This window comes from Benincasa hispida, chromosome 5, assembly GCF_009727055.1.
Source record: "Benincasa hispida cultivar B227 chromosome 5, ASM972705v1, whole genome shotgun sequence".
Lineage (NCBI taxonomy): Eukaryota > Viridiplantae > Streptophyta > Magnoliopsida > Cucurbitales > Cucurbitaceae > Benincasa > Benincasa hispida.
This window is the reverse complement of record NC_052353.1, coordinates 24,506,860-24,512,012: the sequence shown is the minus strand read 5'-3', so window position 1 is coordinate 24,512,012 and position 5,153 is coordinate 24,506,860.

Genomic DNA, 5,153 nt, shown 5'->3' with positions numbered 1-5,153 from the left:
GGGAACTGGAAACTCAATCCACAAGATGAAATTCACTCCTTTCCCGAAGTAGGGATAAATAGAGAGATTGCTCCCTTAAGGGCTGATTCTGGGGCTTTAACATAGTGACCACAACTTCTCTTTGGAAGAGAGGACTCAGTCATAGTAGGAGTATGACTTATGTTCATTAGAAGAATCAGTGGTACTTAAGAAGACAGATGTAATTACAGGGGCATAACGGTTATTGGCTCAGCTATACTTATGAGTGATCTATGAAGGGTTGTCGCACTGTTGATTGGTTAAGATGGACGCATAATATATTTGTGGTAAGAAGAGTTCAGCCGTCGGTATTTAGTAGAGTGTCTGACAGTTAACGGATGGTGGATCCCGTGACTAAAGAGTTTCGTCAATTATTCACGTACCGTTGGAGCTTCGAGCTACAGGTCCATAAGGTCCCCTTGGTAGCTCAATGGATTCAGTTGAGAATCAGTTCTTGATGTTGATTTGAAATGTTCAAATTGACAAGAGGTATTTTGATTATATATGATATAACCGGTTCGATGTATGAGATACATCTAGTGGAGGATTGATGTAAATGAGATTTACATTAAGTACCATGGAATAGAAAAAGAACTATGGTTTATATGTTTCATGAGATGAAACATTAAAACTATCGATTATAAATATAGTATGATAAGTTGGTTATCATTTATATTTATAATAATATTAATTATTGGATAATTAATTCTTTCTTTTTCTTTAATAACCAATTGAGTGGATGGTTATTGAATTCATGGTAACCGTGAGTTTAAAAGGCAAATGGTTTTCCTTATTTTAGTAAAATTTACAAAAGATTTTTCGTAAAAAGTTTTGAGATTTCTCCATCGTCGAAAAAGGGATCTCACGGTAGTCGTCAAGTAAATACGGATTTACTAAATGACGGTTGGGCGAGCTAAACGATGGTGCAGTATTTACTAAACGATCGCATAGTTTTGCTAGACGATCGCTTGTCCAAAGTAAACGATCGTGTAGAGTCTGTAGGCGACATACCGAGCTAAACGATTACATAGATTTTGCTAGACGATTGCTTAGCTTTATCTAAATGATTGGGCATCGACCTATACGATAGGTCATAGGTCTCCGCCTTCCTCCACTTGCCCAGTTGAGTACACGATCGGTTGTTTCCTCCTTCGTCTCTACCTCATACCAAGTCCGAAAAGATCCCACCCTTTGAATTCCATACCGAGAATACCAAGGTCACCTTGTTGGTGGTGTCAGACTCAACTCGACACCGTCGAGGTTCTTTGAAGACCGTTCATGGTACTGTGGAGGCCGTTCGTGTTGATGAGGAGTTCGTGACCGAGGCGATCGTTGAGGACGAGTGTGAAGAGTTCGTGTTGTGTTGCGGTCATGTAGATCGAGCGTTCGAAGTTGCTGTTGTTCGAGCGGTCATGCGCAATGGAACGTGGAGACTCATCTGCAATTGTTTCGTATAATTTTTCCCTTTGTGCATTTGAGTTTTTTCATGTTGTAATTTCTATACGAATTGTATAACCGCTTGTTTGAAGTCGACTGTAAATGTAATGTTCATTAAAGATTGTGATTTGGAATAATCGTTCTTCCACTACTCATGGAAATCTCGCTTCCGATTTTTTTCAATATATTCTACAGTGAGGGGAGTGCAACTATGGGCTTTAGTGGAGTGACCCATTAGTTAACGAATGGTGATTAATTTGGCCTAATGAGTTTAGGCAATTAATCTTGGATTGTTAGAGCCATGATCTATAGGTTCGCGAGGTCTGCCTACTAGCTTGTAATGGCTAGCTCTAGAATAGCGTCATAAGTTAATTTGAAATATTCAAATTAGAATTAAGGGATTAGTAATTATATGTTTAATTTTAGAATTAAATGGAATAGGAGAATTTATATATTTAAATATATTTAAATATATAAAGATGGATATGTGTTAAAATTAATTTAATATTTGATATTAAATTAATTAAATTTTATTTAATAATCAATTTATGAATTTTTTTTTCATTTTTTAAAATCAAAATAGATTTTATAAAATCAAATTTAGATTTTTAGATAAAATTGGAAAAGTAAAAACCAAAAACACACAAAATGGAAAAAAAAAAAGTTTTTCCATTATCCATCACCAAGTAGCTCACTCAAATGGCATTATCTTTGCCTTGTCTTCTCCAAGCATGAGCTGCAACTCATGCAACTCTTCTCTTTGCATGTTGATCTGTAATATATTGAAGAGATTGGAGTGAAAATCGGGCATGCAATCTAGAGAATTTTAGAGAAAATTCGGTTTGAAGAAATGGTTCTTCAACAAGGTTGCTGCAGTGAGCTTTTCTCCTTCTACCCTTGATTCAAGCTTGTTTTGAGTCTCACAACTCAATCTAGAGCACCAAGAGAATAGTGTGAAAGATCTTGAGGTGGTCTACAACAAGATTTGAAGAAGATTGCAGCTGGTGAAGGAGCTTTGAAGAAGTTCTACAAGAGGTATGTCTTGAAACTCATTTTTTTCTGCAAAAACATGTTTTGTATTTTGCCAAAATTAGTGAATTTGAATGCTTAGATGATCCTTGTGCTTCCGCGGCTGTTGATACTATCCTTCATATATATTATATACCGACTTTAAATCTGTATTCTTCTAAACGTATGTGGAATAACCTCATATATATTTGAAATAAGTCGTGTATATATACATAAAAATGGAAAAAAAAAATAAAGATTTGTAACCATAATTATGCAATAAAACGCGGTCAACCAAAATTGAGGATGCTACAATAAATGTAGTCCACCAAATTTAATAAATGTCATTTTGGAAAAAAAAAATTGAGGGATTTTCAAAAAAGAAAAGAAAAGAAAAGAACTATTTACACAAAATAGCAAAACTTTAATTTTCTTTGATAGATGCCAATGGAAGTCTATCAGTATCTATCGGTGATAGAAATTGATAGACGATGATAGAAGTCTATCAGTGTCTATCGGTATTTTTTTTTTGCTATTTTTGTAAATAGTTTGATATTTTTTCTATCGATGAAAATATCCCAAGAAAATTTCATTAATCTCATATTAAATGCATTAAAATGGAAATATATATTTGCAAAACAAAAAATTAAAAAAAAGGCTAAAAAAGCGAATATATTAAAATAATTGAAAAGGTTAAAGTTGTCCAAAATTATGTCTAAAAACCTTCAATGAAATAGTTCAAATGTTAGGATACTTATGAAATATATGTCTATAATAAAGGCCTTTTACGTAGAAATCTCTTCTTTGTTTTCTCATGACATTTCTGATCTTGTAGGCCTTGGGCCTGTTCGATTGTTTTGTTTAAATGCAGTGTAGTTTCAAGAGAAATTGTTGTATATGTCAAAATCATAAGGGTGATTTTGAAAAATACCTAACTAGAGTTTTTAGTGGAAAAATGTCTAATACGTGTACTTCATTTATTTTGGTTTTCATTTTTATCCTCCAACACAACCCACTTCACACCATTTTTTTATGAGTATTTAATTTCAAAAAGTGGGTTTTGATGATTTTTTGGATTTTTTAAAAAAGATTTTCTGGTGGTTGTATATCTTTAGTGGTTTTGAAGGTGTAAATAAACAATGTCCCTCAAAAATCTCTTTTTAAATTAATTATTTACTATTTAGAGATTTTTAAATTAAACATTTACCTTCTTAACTTCACAAAATCAAATACAATACAACGAAACAACGAGCGAAAGATTTGAGTGGTGTGAGATCGAAGCAGGGTCGGTTCTAGATGGGGGTGGAACCTAAGTAGTGGCATCCAAATGGAAGATTGGTGAGCCAAAATCAGTCTTCTAGTCAAAACAGAAAATCTCAGTAGTGGTGGGTTAGTCAACGAGACTGAACTGTAACGAAATAGAATGAACTAAAGTGAGTTGAACAGTCGTAATAGTGGTTGGATCTGAGTGAGGTCAACGATCTTAGAAAGAAAGACAACTCTCAAAACCCTAGACTTAAGTCAATTATTTCAAAGGGTTTGACGCATGTAAATACATTATTTACGCGGACTAAAAACAAGTAACATACCTAAGGTACATACAACATGTGTATTTGTAAGAGAGGAAGCATATTTATGTTTTGTTTTGTTTTGTTTTCTTTGTTGGAGAGGGGATAGAGGAGAATGTGAAGGAGTTTGAGATGTTAGTTTGATCCATGGATTTGAGGCTTTTGTGTGTGAAGACAACGTAATCAAGTGTAATTCAAAAATTTTCCGTGTTTTTATAATCGTAGAAAGTTTTTCATGTTTATCTTTTTCATGGGTGGCAAAAAATCTATATTGTTAATATTATTGCTTCACTTTCGTGCATTGATGATCCTAACTAAAGTTATTTAACCTCCAAAAATATTGAGTTACCATATTTCCTTCTTGGAGTTTTTGGGTCTCTTTTTTTTATTCCATATTTTGTGTATTTGTTAATATCATAGAGCCAAAAGATATAGAGTAATATTTTATTTTTAAAGTTTGTGTCTTGTGTATTTGTTACTATCATTGGGGGTGATAGTTGGTTCGATTTTATTAGTTTTGGGACAAACCAAAAATCAGACCAAATTAATCGTTTTATAAAGAAGGGATCCAAATCAATGTTCAATAAAGAAAAAAACCAATTAATTACATGGACGGCATTTGGTTTCTCCTGATATGTACAAGAAGGGTATGACGCAGAAGCTTCTTATTCTTCAGAACAATTTCACCGATGAAATTTCGGTGACCTACACTAATTGTTCCACTTTATCCAATTTAGAGTTGGTCAGAACTCACTCACCGGAGTCGTTCCATCCAGAGTTTAGGGATTATAAATATAATTGATCAGGATGAAGGAGGAGAAAGTAGAATAGAGAGAAGAGAGAAACACAAATATCCACAAATAAAATTTAATTTAATAAGAGGGCCTAATTACAACTATTATGAAATTACAATGGATGAAATGAAAAGTTCACGAGTGTGATTGTAATCAACTTCATAGTTTAGACGTGGTTTTTATAAATTTTCAAAAATTATATTAGATTAATTAATTATCATTAAATTCACTTTGGGAAGTTAATCTCCTCATTGTTGTACTAACAATATTTTCGCCATTTTTTTAAAAAAATTTTGTTACTTTCTTGTCAGCTCATTATTATCCTTAC